This window comes from Lacerta agilis, chromosome 12 (assembly GCF_009819535.1).
Source record: "Lacerta agilis isolate rLacAgi1 chromosome 12, rLacAgi1.pri, whole genome shotgun sequence".
Taxonomy (NCBI): domain Eukaryota; kingdom Metazoa; phylum Chordata; class Lepidosauria; order Squamata; family Lacertidae; genus Lacerta; species Lacerta agilis.
In genome coordinates, this window is record NC_046323.1 from 41,655,998 (window position 1) to 41,672,620 (window position 16,623).

The window sequence follows — 16,623 nt, forward strand, 5'->3', positions numbered from 1 at the left end:
CAACCTAGTGCCTGCCAGGTGTTTTGGACTACAACTCCCAAGAGCCCTCATTACTGGCCATATGGGTCAGGGCTGTCTAAAACATCTGACAGGCGCCAAGCTGAGGGAAGGCTGAGTGAGGAAAAACCAATGGTCTGTCTCCAAACAGGGCATCTTCATATGTTGTAGCAGGATTTGTCAAAAAGAGGAATGTGGGAGAAATACAGTTCAGATGAATTTATGCAATCTGTAGTTTCTCAAATGATGTGAGACCAGCCTTCAAAATTCACACCTATCTGAATTTTGTGATGCAGTTCTCCAACCAAAGTTTACAGAAATGCATGCATTTAAGGAAACTCTGCATATATATATATATATATATATATATATATATATATATATATAGTTGTGAAAACATACAAACACACATTTCTTTAGGGGAAAGTCCTTGCAAAACACTTGTCGAAACTGCTTACAAAATTGTGTGATTATTAGGAGAAATTTGCACTGAAATGTTGGTGAGTTTTCACAAGGAATTTTCTTTTCGATGGCTGCGGCTGCAGGCAGATGTGGAGATGAATTTAAGATAGGAAAAATGAGAAACGGAGACAACTGAAATTGACAGGTCCTCCTTCCACCCCTAGTCAAAAGTATTTCGGAATGGCTGCATCATAAACATGAATTCTGCCAATGACCAGGTCACTGGGCCAGAGGCCAAAGTGCCACTGCCTCTGAGTCTGGTGCTGAAACAGAGAATAGCAGCCAGGAGGCTGCTGGACCAGATTCCACAGCCCCAGGGCCCATAGAAGTTAAAGCAGGCACCTTACAGACACAAGGAATCCTGAGCCAAAGGAACTGGTTGCTTCCCAAGTAGAAATGGGGGAGAAATTAGATTCAATTCACATCTAGAACAAAATCTACCTAATTTACACTTTCCATAACCACTATATGAACTGAAACATAGCTGTGCTTTAATTTTACACTGCTCTGAATTTTGCAATGCAGTTTTTCTGCATTGGCAAGAAGTTCTTATGCAAGGCAAAGCGTGCATAAAAATGCATATATTAGTGGTGACAAAATATACAAAAATACATTATAATTGGGACAATATGCTTTGCAAAAAAAAGTGCATATCAGATGAAATTGCATACAAAAATGTGTATATTAGGAGCAAGTCACTTAAAAATACTGATGAATTTTCATGAGGATTATGTGGAAATGTGGAGAACTGGAGACTGGAAAAATGAGGAACTGAAACTGAGTGATTATTCGAGTCATCCTTACCTCCATGCTAATTGATGGGTCTAGTGGTGCGGAGACTGTACCAGGCAGTTAGTGCAGGAAAAGTGCATGTTATCATGCCAGGTCGCTGGCCCTTTAAGAAACTCTTATTCTCCAAAAAGGAAGCACAGCATAGGAAAAACTGATTGGAGGCAGAGGCTCAGAAAGGCTCCAGTTCACCGCCATTTATTTCTTAGAGCAAATTGCTTACTGGGCACGCTCCTGTGGGTTTCTTGGCCGGGCTGGAAAGAGCCAAGCCGCCAGCTTTTCCTTCCCGATTTAAGCAGTTGGAAAGACACATTTCTTAAAGGCCTTTTTTCTGCAGCATGTCCAAGTTATGATGGATCGTGAGGGAACTAGGGCTGTGCACCAGAGTCAGCCAATTCCCAAGCCAAACTGGGTATATCTGGAGGGACTCAGATGAGTTGTGTACAGGCAGTTGTGGGTTGATCCAGGTTGGGGTGTCTGGCCGAGAACTATCCATAGCTGTTAGTGTGGTTAGGGCAGCAGGTCAAAAGGGGAGTCAGGTACCAGGAGTGGAAACCCCACTAAAAAGCCAAGTCCTACCCCCACAGCTGACTGTGTCTTCCCAGGAGAGGGTAGCAACCGCCTGACTCTCCTTCTTGCCTGATGCTCCTCCCTGAAGGAGCACCATGCAGGATTGACAGCTCTGTCAGCAGAGGCACCGATCCTGCATGCTTCAGGGTGTTTCTTTGCAAGCGGCTTCCCTGTGGAGAAGCCCCTTGCAAAGGAGCACCCCGCAAAATGGACCCCGCTGCTCTCGGTCAGGAGTGGTGGTGAGCAGGAGACACAACTTCTCCTTTCCCTACCTACCTCCCAGCTGTATGGTTCAATTTGTTTCTTTGTTTTTATAGGTAAAGGTAAAGGGACCCCTGACCATCAGGTCCAGTCGTGTCCGACTCTGGGGTTGCGGCGCTCATCTCGCTCTATAGGCCGAGGGAGCCGGCGTTTGTCTGCAGACAGCTTCCGGGTCATGTGGCCAGCATGACAAAGCCGCTTCTGGTGAACCAGAGCAGCGCACGGAAACGCCGTTTACCTTCCCGCCGGAGCGGTCCCTATTTATCTACTTGCACTTTGACATGCTTTCGAACTGCTAGGTGGGCAGGAGCTGGGACCGAGCAACGGGAGCTCACCCCGTGGCAGGGATTCGAACTGCCAACCTTCTGATCAGCAAGCCCTAGACTCTGTGGTTTAACCCACAGCGCCACCTGGTCCCTAAACAGAAACCGTCCCTGGGTGGGCTCGAACCACCAACCTTTCGGTTAACAGCCGAACGCGCTAACCGATTGCGCCACAGAGACACCTGCTTTTGTTTTTATAGCCCCACCTTAATTTGGGACCAGATCCAGGCTGGGGCAAGTGGTCTTTGATCTGGCCCAGGGTGGGTCAAACTGACTGTGGGGACCAAGACTATAGGGTGAACTTTGGGAGGGACGTGTGGGTTTAGTGGTATCTCTGTGTTGTGTAGCAAGGATATTTTTTTAATGCAGCACTTTTAACATGCTGACTTAGTACAAACATTTCCTCTCTTTCTATGGCAGAGGCAGTCTGTGGGAAATCGTCACCTCGTGCCTCGCCTAATTCCGTTTCACGTCCGATTACTCTGCCTTTTGCCGTACTTTGCATGTAGCAGGTACCCGATTTATCATGCAGGGGGGAGTCCCTCCTCCTTTCAGTTTTAAGTAGCACTTACTGCTACAAGTCCCTTGCTCCTTACAGATGGCAGCACCCTGTCAGATCTAAGATTACATGATGGATTTGCCTCGAGTAACCTTTGCCTTAATAAATCCTTCGCAACCATAAGCTACGTGCCGCACTCCAGACCAGATCCTCTGCAGCCGAGTGACTCAATCTCACTGAAGCCACCGGAGCAAAGATTGTGTTACATCTGCTGTAGACTCATCTGCAGGAGGGGGCATTAACGGGATACTCAATGCTCTCTTCATTTGGTTGGGCAGCGTAAGCCCAGAAAACCATTTGCCTTCTCCCAGAGGCATCTTCCTTGCATGTTTCTTTCATCAATGTTTTGTTTTTAAAAGCATCTACCCCACCTTCCTTGCCCAACAGGAAACTATTTGCAAAATAAAATCATGCAAAAAAAAAGTGAACCTACACATCAACCATATCATACCATTCGGAAATCATTAACACAAGGGGCCAAGAACTCTGTTAAGCAGCGAGAGCAGCAATTCATAAAACAGCAGTCAAAAGAGAAATGTATCAACACACAGTCAGCCAAAGGTCTTTTGGGACTATGTGCTAGTCATTGGAGAGCTCAATGTGACCTGTGAGCGTTCCAGTTGGAGAACAGCCTTTACCGAAGGTGTCATGGACTTTGAAGAAGCACGAACTCAGGGCGAAAAGGAGAATCGAGCTAAGAGGAAATCACAATCTCCTTGATCAACTCCCGCCCAGAAACTTATGTCCCCACTGTGGAAGGATGTGTGGATCCAGAATTGGCCTCCACGGTCACTGATGGACTCACTGTTAAGACCGTTTTCATGGAAGACAATCTTACTCGGCTATGAGTGATCGCCAAAGAAGAAGCTAGTCAGCTGTCCGAAAGCACACGGTGACAGGGATTGATGGATCTCGCCTGAAAGGGCATTCTGCAAGCTGGGCACGACCACTTAGAAGTCCCTACTCCTCATAGCTGCACCTCGAATGGCAGAAGAATCTGGAGCAGGGCCTCAGGTTTCAAATGAAGCATAGGGGAAGGAACCTCTCTATATATATTATACCCAGGTCCCAAGCTATTGAGGCCTTTTAAGCTTAAAAGCAGCACCTTGAATTGAACTGGGAGGAGAAAGAGCAACCAAAACAAATGTTTTCATTATTGATTTGATTTTGTTGACTGCTGAGTTTGCCAGACAAAATCCAGGGCCCACTGACATTTTGCGGTAGCGCTAAACCAATTTTTTCCCCACGTCCTCCACCCCACCCCACCCCAAAAAACCCCTCCCAATTTCTCCATGAATTTATGAGAAAAGAAATTGGATTCAAAATTCCTGAAAGGGGATTTTTTGGGTGTTGAAATTCTCATGGGTGGTCTGCAGACATCTGACTTCCAAAGGGGTTGATGAGTGTTTGTGAGCCTCCCCTCTTTCGTTCAACAAAATTATCTCTGCCATGGCCTGGACTTCCCTTAAAAGCAATCATTAGCCAGTGTCCCCAGTTGCTCATGTTTCAAATAAATCTCAAGGGAAGATGTCACAAGGTCACAACAAGCCCAAACCTCCCCCCCCCCAAGTGCCCCAAGAAAGAGGAAGAAAAGCAGAAGGCTCTTTCATAGGGGAAGAAAACATTTGAGAACTCAGACAACTGATTTTGACACAGCAGTAGTTTGTATATATATGTACTGGTACCTAAAAAATATGTGTTTCTCTTTCATCGTGTACTAATGCCATTCCAATAAAATGGCCCTCTAATTTGCTTTGCATCTTATTATTATGTGACACAAGCTCTCTATCAAGCCTACAGAACCCAAGCGGTGTCAACAAGCATTTTTAGAAGCAATATAATCACCGAAAGGTCAATCTAATTATAGAAACAGATTCGGTCTAATCAATTGTCTGTAATATGATAATCCATATACAAACATGCAATTAAATCTAGGTGAAGCCCATTAAGTCAGCAGGAAACTTCGAAATGGAACTAATCCTAGGAGCAATAGACTTCAAATCAAGCAGAGTCTCGGGCATCTAATGCTGCCCAGTTTCAGTCTTCCTGCTGCTCAATCCCTGCTCTGTCTCATTCCCTTTTGTGTGCCGTTTCTCTTTTTCTCGCAAGAACGCACACAAACATGAAATGCACAGCTTTTAATGCATTCTTCCACAAAACATGCATTCTGTACACATCTTTTATGTAAAATAAGTATATCTGCACATCAAAAATGCATCGCGACTTCTGGAGGATGACATGATCTGATTGGGAGTTTGTTTTTCTGAGCCATCGGACTGGGTTGGCCAGAAAGTGGACCAAATCCCTGTGGTTGACAGGGATAGGCTGATGAAATGGCCACGTCTCTGTGGCAGAAGGGCCCCAAGATTGATCCCTGCTATCTCCTGGTAGGGCTAGGAATGTTTCCCCCATCTGAGCATGGACAGCCATTGCCGGTCAGAGTAGACGGTACGGAACTCGATGGGCCAATGTTCTAAGGTAGTTTCCAGCATTCTTCCTGGAAGCGGCACTGCACCAAAGCACCAGCCACTTGGTACTCAGCAACAGGATCATAGAATTGAAGAGTTGGAAGGTACCCTGGGGGTCATCTAGTCCAACCCCTTGCAAGGCAGGAATATGCAGCTATCTCATATGGGGATCATACCTGCAACCTTGGCGTTATCACCACCATGCCCTAACCAACTGAGCTATCCAGCTTGACACTGGAGGAGGAGGAGGAGGAAGAAGAAGAAGAGGAGGAAGAGGAGGAAGAGGAGAAGAAGAAGAGGAGGAGGAGGAGGAGGAGGAGGAGGAGGAGGAGGAGGAAGAATTTATTGTTTATACCCGCTCATCTAACTGGATTTCCCTACAGGTGGGTAGCCGTGTTGGTCTGCCATAGTCGAAACAAAATAGGAAATTCTTTCCAGTAGCACCTTAGAGACCAACTGAGTTTGTTCTTGGTATGAGCTTTCGTGTGCATGCACACTTCTTCAGATACACCAAAAGAACAAACTCAGTTGGTCTCTAAGGTGCTACTGGAAAGAATTTCCTATTTTGTTTGGATTTCCCTAGTCACTCTGGGCATCTCCCAACAGAATATGAAAAACACGACAAAACATCAAACATTAAAAACTTCCCTAAACAGGGCTGCCTTCAGATGTCTTCTAAAAGTCAGATAGTTGTTTATTTCCTTGACATCTGATGCGAGGGCATTCCACAGGGCGGGCGCCACCGCTGAGAAGGCCCTCTGAGGCAGCTGAAGCCGCCATCTTCATTTCCCTTTGGGCTTGCCTTTAACAGAGGTGTCTTAGCCATTGAGGCTACTGGCGCAAGGCACTATGGCCTGGAGGCAACCTCCGCCCTCCAGCCCTGCCGGGAACGCCGCCCTCGTCCACCTCTTCTTGGGCTGCGGACGTGGGGAGGCCATCAGCGAGCCTCCCGTTGGTGTGGCCGTCCAGGGAGCCCTGGATGCCGTGCTGACGGGAGTCTCGCCGACGGCCTCCCCACGTCCGCAGCCTGCCCGGCGGAACGCGAGTTTGGCGTCCCCGCCAGCCATGCTGCACCCTACAGCTGCCCGTCATGCCTGGCCCTGCCCAGTGGAGTGCAAGGGGCGCTGGAGGGATCTTCGCGCCCGGGCGCCGGATATACTTAAGACGGCCCTGGCCTCTAATGTACACTGCATAGGAGCCCAGACGTTGGCTGCGTGACATTCTTTCCCCCCTCATGACGGGCACTGGTTTTTAAAAAATATAAATGCATATTAATAAATAAATAAGTCAGCAGCATTTGCAGAGAGAACTCTGAGGTCTGTGAGCCACGACCTTTGCTTGACCATACTGTGTGTGCTGACAGGCAAACAATGGTTTTGCAGTCTGGGGCAAGCGGCAATCACAATTTATGGAGCAACCTTGTTGGGTCACCTTACAATGCCTGGTGTGCTGTATTAATCTTTGTGAAGATCGCCAATTGTGCAGACATGAGCGGCGGTGTTTGGGTTTCAGGCGGTTTCATCTGACTCAATGGGCTGGCTGGGCGGTGGGCAGGTTGCTTGTTTTCAAATTCATGTGTCTCTTACTTCCCGCTCCCCCCCCCCCAGGAGACACTCATCAATCCACTGCCCTCTCTTCAGCAGAGGTGACTACAGCCTGGTTCACGAAAGGGTTGAGCCGGAATACTTGAGCCGAAGATGAATGAGCCCCATTGATGTCAATGGGATTCATTTGTCTTCATTCTGAGCATTCCGCTCGCAACTGTTAATGGATCATATAGCCCTGGGTCCTTGTCAGAATACCAGATCACAGGAAAGAAAGCAGGGCTGCTTGGGGAAGGGGACACACACACACACACACACATTCAGAATAATTCCTGTGACCTCAGATAAGGACAAGAACGGCGATTGTTTCCTAACTTCGTTTCTGCCTGTGGGTTGCCATCCTCTATGTGCAAACTTTGACTGGCTGTCTTCCAAACCATTGGAGGTTTGTTTCCAACATTTCTTTTTCCGGGACCTTACTCGCTTCTTAGAGTCCTGTGGGGAGACAGGCTGTTCGCAGCAGCCAGAGAATTATGTCAGCCTGCACAGATATCTTGCAGGTCCTGAGGTGAACTTGTGGAAGGATGCAAGGCTCATCCTGTCTGGCTGAGACTTAACTGAGGGAATCCCCCCTTTCTTTACTGGTCAGAAGTGGAGGAGAAAAAAACCTTTGCTCTAAATTGTGCTGTCAAAGCTTTTTTCCGCTGTTGTTTTATTTAAAAATATGTTATTATTAGATATATTTTTATCTGGTATCTACACTCATTAAGACTTTGCAAGAGCCTTGGTGACCTTTTTCATTTACCAAGCAATCGCCATCATCAGTAATAGCTTTTATCCATTGAAGTTTTCTAAAATCTATTGGAGGTTTTTGTATCTATTGGAGCTTTTTTTTTTCATTTGTACCTGTTGGAGTTTGTAAAGCAGAGGTTGGATGGCCCTCTATCATTGATGCTTTAGCTGAGGTTCCTGCACTGCAGGGGGTTGGACTAGATGGCCCTTGGGGTCCCTTCTGGCTGTACAATTCTATGATCATTATCTGTTCGTCGTCCTCTGAGTGGTGCAATGTGGACCAGACATTTAGTGTATGCACCAGAATTGAAGATCTTGATTGTTGGTACTTGGCAACCCTAATAAGCAGAAGTTTATGTATTTGGCAAGCTAGTAAAGTAAAGCTTGTTAGGGACATTTGTTCTTATGATATGGGTATCAAACCTCTTTATCCTACTCTACTCTTTTAAAGTTGTGTTTAACCCTGTTAAAACCCAGTTTGTGATGGCCTGGGAGCCAGACTCTGATGCTGAACCTGAGGGATCCCAGCCTGCACAGGATTCCCCGCCTCCAGAACCAGCTGAGCCGGGGCCAGGGCTTGAGCCTGAAGGATCCCCACCTGTGCTGGATCCCCAGGTGCAGGCATCAGCAGAGTCTGCTCTGGCTCCTGATGGGAGGGAGGACCCATTGCCTGCAGGTGCTCCACTCCCAGCCTCTTCAGAGGAAGCTGAGGCAGCCCCTGGGTCCAGTAACCCACCAGCCTCTCCTGAGCTACAGAGGCTCAGGGCAGAGAGGCGAAGGGAGTTAAGTGCCTGCAGGAGGAGTGCTCGCCTCCAGGCCCGGAGGAGAGGCGAGTCTCCAGAGGATCGGGGCGGTCCTAAGCATAGGGCCAGATAAAAGCCAGCCAGACCCAGCCCAAGTTGCGTGAGCAACTTAGTTGCAAGCGTGTGCTCAACCTGCAACCTTGTGCCTGAACCTGCCTTGAACCTCGACCTGCTCCCTGCCTTGCTCCCTGCCGGACTGACCTCCTTTGGACCCATAGACCCAGGACTGGACTTGGACCTCGCTTCACGGACAAACCCTTGGGGCCAGCACACAGTTAGATCGACTGTTGACTTTGCAGAGCAGAATGAATCAATTGTAGAAAGATAACAGGTTTACTCCCTGTCACTTCCAAGGTTGTGTTCAGGGAAGTTTTTAATCTGTGACATTTTAATGTATCCTAATATCTGTTGGAAACTGCCCAGAGTGGCTGGGGAAACCCAGCCAGATGGGCGGGGTACAAATAATAAATTATTATTATTATTATTATTATTTGGAGTTTTTCTTAAAGGCTCAAGACACAGGCAATGGGGAAGAACATCTGCTTGAGACTCTGGAAAGCAGCTGCCATTTGGGGCAGAAAGTCCTGGGCTAGGTGAACAAATCCATGAAATAAGGCACGTTGCAGTCTCCAATACAGAACAACTTGTACACCGCTGTGGAGCTGTCCATGGTTTGGTGAACTCTGCTTTGCAACCCTCCCTCTCCAGCACTTTATCATCCAGTCCCAGTCATTGGGTCCCCCCACCACCCTGCTTTTGCCTCATGCTTCTCTTCCCTTTGCTTTGCGTCTCAGAGGAATTCTCTCGGAATTCGAGGGGACTGGCAGGGCAGAGAGGCATTAGATACAGTGGTACCCCGCAAGACGAAATTAATTCGTTCCGCAAGACTCTTCGTCTTGCGGAAATTTCGTCTTGCGAGGCACCTTTTCCCATAGGAACGCATTAAAATTTAATTAATGCGTTCCTATGGGGAAAAAAAGTCCGGGGGCCCCTCCCGACCGGCACCGGAGCCAAGCCAAGCCGCGTTTTAAGACTGCAGTGAGCGAACAGCAGCGCTGCTGTTCGCTCGCTTCAGTCTTAAAACACGGCGCCGCGGCTCCGGGAGGGAGGGAGGGGGCCGTGGGATGATGCCCGACATCGGGCATGATCCCACGGCCCCCTCCCGACCGGCACCGGAGCTCCGCGGTGCTGTGTTTTAAGACTGCAGCGATCGCTGCAGTCTTAAAACGCAGCTCTGCGGCTCCGGGAGGGAGGGAGGGGGCCGTGGGATGATGCCCGACATCGGGCATGATCCCACGGCCCCCTCCCGACCGGCACCGGAGCTCCGCGGTGCTGTGTTTTAAGACTGCAGCGATCGCTGCAGTCTTAAAACGCAGCTCCGCGGCTCCGGGAGGGAGGGAGGGGGCCGTGGGATGATGCCCGACATTGGGCACGATCCCACGGCCCCCTCCCGACCGGCACCGGAGCTCCGCGCCACCGAGTTTTAAGACTGCAACAATCGTTGCAGTCTTAAAACGCAGCGGCGGGGCTCCGGGAAGGAGGGAGAGGGCCGTGGGATCATGCCCGACATCGGGCACGATCCCACGGCCCCCTCCCGACCGGCAGCGGAGCTTACCTTTTCGCTGCGGTCGGGAGGGATGTTGTCCGCGTCTGCCATTTTGGATCGACTGCGCATGCACAGTCGATCCAAAATGGCGGACGCGGACATCACCCCTCCCGACCAGAGCGAAAAGTTAAGCCAGCTTACAGTGGTACCTCGCCAGGCGAATTTGTCTTGCGAAAAACAGGCATAGACGAATTCGTCTTGCGAGTCAACTAAAAACTCGCAAAACCCTTTCGTTTTGCGAGTTTTTCGTCTAGCGAGGCATTCGTCTTGCGGGGTACCACTGTATTCCAGACAGAAAGGAGAAGAAGAAGAGTGGGAGAGAGAATCAGAAAGAAACTGAGAAGCAGGAGGGGAGAGAGAAAGCTTCTGCATGTAGTCAAGATCTGCAAAGGCGAGGAGTTGCATATTGATTTGAAATCAGCTGCAAAGCTAAGGATGGGCAAACCTTTGAATTTCAGCTTCTCATCTGTCATTCAGTTCCCCACAGTTATATCATCAGCATTATAGTGGCAGTTTCTCCATTTTTGTACACGGTTTTCCCCTACACACACAAAGAGAGAGAGCAGTTTTCTCACTGTGTACATACACACAGAGAGAGAGGGGGGGGCATTTTACCACAATATATGCATACTTGTGTTCACTACTCAGCTGGAGAACGGCATTGCAAAATGTGAAGAAGTCACAATTTCTGAAGGATAGCTGCTTGTTGTCTGAAGGATAGCTGTCCTGTTGTTCAGGAAAGTGCTGGCAGGTATAATAATAATAATAATAATAATTAATAATAATAATAATTTATTTGTACCCCGCCCATCTGGCTGGGTCCCCCCAGCCACTCTGGGCGGCCTCCAACAGATATTAAAATACATTAAAATATCACAGGTTAAAAACTTTCCTAAACAGGGCTGCCTTCAGGTATTTTCTGAATGTCAGATAGTTATTTATCTCTTTGACCTCTGCTGGGAGGGTGTTCCTTTAAATGTGAAGTGAATCGAATGCCTTCCCCCACCCCTGAGCCAGAGTGGTGCAGCAATTAGCGTGCCAGACTAGGACCTGGGAGACCAGGGTTCAAATCCCCATTCGGCCATGAAGCTGCCTGGGTGACTGCCTTGAGCCAAGTCACTGTCTCCTCTCAGCCTCACCTACCTCACAGGGTTGCTGTGGGGATTCAATGAGGAGGGGAAGAACCATATATGCCCCCTTGACTTCCTCAGAGTTGGAATAGAAATGCATGAAAAATAAAAACCCGAACTCTAGTCAATTGCAGAAAAGACTGGCACACACTGGCAAACATTCTTGTTCCTGAAAAGAATCCCACGCACAATGAAGTCTTCCCTGCTCTCAGCTTGTCCTTTTACACCAGAAATGACAGCAAGGCAAATGTGATTGACTAGAAAGGGCTATAATGTACTCCTGTGTTTCTGCTGCTGAACGAGGTGTACGCAACAATATACTTTGTGAACAATACACTTCACAGCTAGAAGGAGAGTCAAGCCCTTGAGTGAATTACTCTGTCTTCAATCCAATCATGAGCAGGACTCACTTTATATATAAGCTATCTGTGTAAACAGCGAGCTGCAGCCAGGATATTAGAGGTGACTACTTTTTAATAACATGTCCTTTCTACTTCCCCCCACCGCGAACAGATGGAAGGAGAGTCAGGAGGAGCGAGAACGATAATCCTGTAAACACTAATCTCACATTCAATTACAATCCAGCAATATACTCGGTGTCAGAAAATCTACTGAAGCCTCTCAAATTCTTGTTTACTGAAGGAACAAGCCCTGCTTACAAGGTGAAACCTTTTGGAAAGATGTAATGCTCAATGGTACCACATTCCTGGTTTTCTGTGTGGAGAGAGTTGGTGGGTGTTATTTAGGTGGCCCCAGAAGATGGCGTCCTGGTTTGTTGTCTTGACGTGTTGGAGGGTATGCATTAGCGAGGAAAGGAAAATCTGACACTCACTCTCCAATAACAGCAACAAGTGACCAAAGGTTCAGACAACCGGCTCCAAATTCACCCTTAGAAACACTGGCTCAAACAGCAAATATGCCACTATAAACGGTAAGTGTGGAAAGGCCTTGTATCAAGACTAGAAGGGAGTTCCAAACAATGTTCTCTTCCCAGAATGCACCGGTGCTGGCCAAGGCTGGCTGGCAGCCATTACAGTTCTGAATCTGCACCATTCAATCCTTGGTCTCAGAGACTGTTGTTGCTGCCGCCGCCACAATGTCTCTTTCAGCCTCAGAAGGAAAAGTGCACCACAAATGCATAAACATGTCGAAAGCAAGCTGTATTAATTCCTGTTTTATTATGTTGGCACTCCAAACAGTGATTTAGGAACGAGCGCTAAGCCTGGGCTTTGGTTGCAGGACAGTCCAACGTAGATTAATATACAGCACATATATATATATATATATATATATATATATATATATATATATATATATATATATATTTAAAATGGCGATTTGCACAGGCGTTGTTGACTTCATGTCAGCTTGACCCTGGTCAGCCTCCTTTCTGTGCCCTGTCTCAAAAATTGGTTGACATCATTCTTTCCAAGACAGGTTTTATGGCCGTTGTCTGTGCCGGGCGGGTGGAGGGTTATGAGCGGTGCAATTTTGGCTCAGAAATAAAAGGCTGTTAGCAACCGGAACAGGGTGGTTTTATAAGAAAAGAAAAGAAAAGAAAAGAAAAGAAAAGAAAAGAAAAGAAAAGAAAAGAAAAGAAAAGAAAAGAAGTGAGCGGTAAGTTTGTGTACCCCCCCCACCGCCAAATATAAAATACCAGTTTTAGGATTTATTGGCAGCAGATCATCACAATCATCCATTGCGATATAGACTGTTGCGTGAAGTTAATAGAGGGAGCAATTGATGTTGGGTGCTTCCTGCCATGTTACATTTATGTGATATAGGACTTGGGTAAGAGGAGGCCCCAATTTGGGGAATGTAGGCAATTTGGATGCTCACAAAGACCCCTCCTATAAAAAATAGGCCTTATTTATGTGTGAATTCTTACCTATTTTCTGTTTGCTCCTCATCCACACAGTCAGTAATGCTTCTGAATTCCAGTTTCTCCCTCTCTCCTTCCTGGTAAGCCATAGTGACACTAGGATCCAACTGCTATTTTTTTCCTTCACCATAGCAGCTTAGCATGTGATCATTCTTAAGTCCTTTTTAAACATTTTTTTTATTTTCAAAAGTTAATTACACATTTGGTCTCCCCCCCCCCCATATTTTTAACAAATGTAAACTTCCCCTCCACCCCTCCATGGGGTCCTTGTTTCCCCTTATCGTGCTGTGTATACCTGACATGCTTCTTCATCCTAACTTAATATCTAAATTGTTTTACTGCTGATTACAGTTCAGATCCTACTTGCGTGTTAATCTGACTATTATTATGTTTCTTCAAATATTCCGCAAAGGGTTTCCATTCTTCTCTAAACATAGATTCCTCCTGGTCTCTGATTTCTGTGGTCAAACTTGACAACACCACATATTCTTGTCAGTTTCTTCAGCCAGTCTTCCTTGGTTGGTATATCTTTGACTTTCCAATTTTGCGCATATGTTACTCTTGCTGCTCTCGTCACATACAGGAATAAATTAAGTAGCTTCGAAGAAGAAGAGTTTAGATTTTATATCCCACTTTATCACCTCCCCCACAACAAACACTCTGTGAGGTGAGTGGGGCTGAGAGACTTCAAAGAAGTGTGACTAGCCCAAGGTCACCCAGCAGCTGCATGTGGAAGAGCGGAGACGCGAACCCGGTTCACCAGATTACGAGTCTACCGCTCTTAACCACTACACCACGCTGGATATCTTAGGGATATCCAATTCCATTATTCCTAGAAGAAAGGCTTCCGGTCTTTTGGGGGAACGTCATCTTAAACATCTTCTTCAGTTCAATACATATTGTCTCTCAAAATCATTTAGCCTATCTGCAGGTCCACCACATGTGGGGGAAAAGGTGCCTTCCTTCTCTTGACACTTCCAACATAAGTTCAAAGGATGACACATTATTGGGCCCATGCCACGTGTCAATCATCATCAACTGATGCCATCATTCTTTTCAAAGTACTTGAAAAATTGTTTTGGGGACTCCCCCGCCCCCCAGAATATGCATTTTCGTGTGTGCTTTACCCTAAGATAAGCACCGTGTACATAAAAAGGTAAAGGTAAAGGGACCCCTGACCATTAGGTCCAGCCGTGTCCAACTCTGGGGTTGCGGCGCTCATCTTGTGTTACTGGCCGAGGGAGCCGGCGTACAGCTTCCGGGTCATGTGGCCAGCATGACAAAGCCACTTCCGGAGAACCAGAGCAGTGCACGGAAACACCGTTTACCTTCCCCCTATTTATCTACTTGCACTTTTGATGTGCTTTTGAACTGCTAGGTGCACATGAGCTCGGACTGAGCAACAGGAGCTCACTCCATCTTGGGGATTCGAACCGCCGACCTTCTGATCAGCAAGCCCTAGGCTCTGTGGGTTAACCCACAGCGCCACCCGCGTATATATTTTATCCTAAAATGTATACAAATCCACTTCAACCACTTTAACCTAAAATGCACACTTTTATGTACATTTTGTTGTTGTTGTTGTTTTGAGCTCAGGAATGTATGCAAAAATTGAAGAAGCGCAAGAACTGAAGGACAGCAGCGTTCTGAACAGTAGCAGTCTGGGAAGTGTGAATCACGTTGGTTAACTTCAGAAAGTGGACCCGATAAAATATCTGAGCATCCTTAAGATCAGCTCTTGTCTCAGACATTTCTAAAGTCTTGAATCAGAAACAGCTTGGTTTTAGGGTACTTCATGAACACTCAGAAGCAACAGACAGTCAAAGCCTGATCTTAAGAAGCCTTGCCTTCCCTTTGGAGAAGTGGCTCCACAATATTTTCATAAGCTTGTAATTAACCAACTGGCAACTGAGGTCAGCAGTCTTTCTTGAAAAGTCCTCCAATTGAAGTGCGTGTGTCTCTCTTCCTGCTTTGTTTTGGTTTCTGAGGTATTAGGGAGAGCGGCAGACGCTCCTCAAATGATGCTGTGTAACTATGCGCAGAGAGTAAACAACAACAAAGCAGCCCTGGTTGCGGTTTCCCCTCCCGTCATTCCTTCTCCTAAATGAACGTTACATTTTGAGTGAAACTGAATGACTCAAGAGACTTTCAAGAAGAAATCCTAAATATTGTGGGGCTTGGAAAGGCGAAAAATCAAAGGACTTCTCTCGGCATGACAATGGGACAGTGAGTCAATCCCTGCACATGTGTTTGACATTAAAATCCAGCATGCAGTCTGAGACCAACTTAGCTGGTGGAAACTCATTGAAGCCGGCGAGGCTGAGGAGAAGCAGTTCGTATTTATAGAATTTGCTGAGCTGGCAAATTCTCACTCACCCAATGCAGTCAGAGCAACATCTGTGGATTAGTATATACACCAACCATGCGCCTGAAACCTACAGATAAAATAACTGATTTCAGATAAAGGGATAAATGTAGCAAAGGTGGCCACTATCTCCCAACATTGGTCATATTTCTGACTCAACACTTCTTGTTTGTTGTTTGTGTGGACAGCTGCGATATGTATTTTTCCACGCAGGCTGTAAGTCATTGATGAACAGAGTCCATCCACCAAGAACCCTACACTGCTTTTTGTGTGTGTGTTATTCCAGTCCCAAAAAAACTCTTTCAAATCATCAGAGTATATGGAAGAAGGCTGTGCAGCCTAGGCACTGCTTGTGGGACTTTGGTAAAGCTTCCTATCATAGCTGTCAACTTTCCCCCCTTTTTAAGGGAAATTCCCTTATTCCGAATAGGATTCCTCGCAAGAAAAGAGAAAAGTTGACAGCTATGCTTCCTATATCAAGGACATCCATGCATTGCAAGACTTCCTTGTCAACAGTTTCCATTTCAATTCAATTCAATTTGTTGTTGTTGTTGTTCAGTCGTTCAGTCGTGTCCGACTCTTCGTGACCCCATGGACCAGAGCACGCCAGGCACGCCTATCCTTCACTGCCTCTCGCAGTTTGGCCAAACTCATGTTAGTAGCTTCGAGAACACTGTCCAACCATCTCATCCTCTGTCGTCCCCTTCTCCTTGTGCCCTCCATCTTTCCCAACATCAGGGTCTTTTCTAGGGAGTCTTCTCTTCTCATGAGGTGGCCAAAGTACTGGAGCCTCAACTTCAGGATCTGTCCTTCTAGTAAGCACTCAATTCAATTCAATTCAATTCAACACCTTTATTGGCATATATAAGACAATAGAATCATAAAAAGGCCATCCATATGCATTATTTTTATATTACATACCGTAAAAAGGGAATCCTCCTCAGCCTATTATGTAGACCAAACTACCCCTGATTTAACTTCAAAGATCCTGGTCAGAAATTGTACCAAAGCTCTAGTAAGTGTTGGGGAGTCATCTCTTGAGTTGTTTGTTAGGTGGGGCCTCAAGCCATAG

General features: G+C 46.8%; 1 non-coding gene across 1 annotated transcript; it reads right to left on the reverse strand.

Annotated features, from left to right (window-relative positions):
• Window positions 1-2,508: 2,508 nt before the first annotated feature.
• On the reverse strand, window positions 2,509-2,582 carry TRNAN-GUU. Its single transcript has one exon. It is a non-coding gene; the product is annotated as a tRNA-Asn (tRNA).
• Window positions 2,583-16,623: the final 14,041 nt, after the last annotated feature.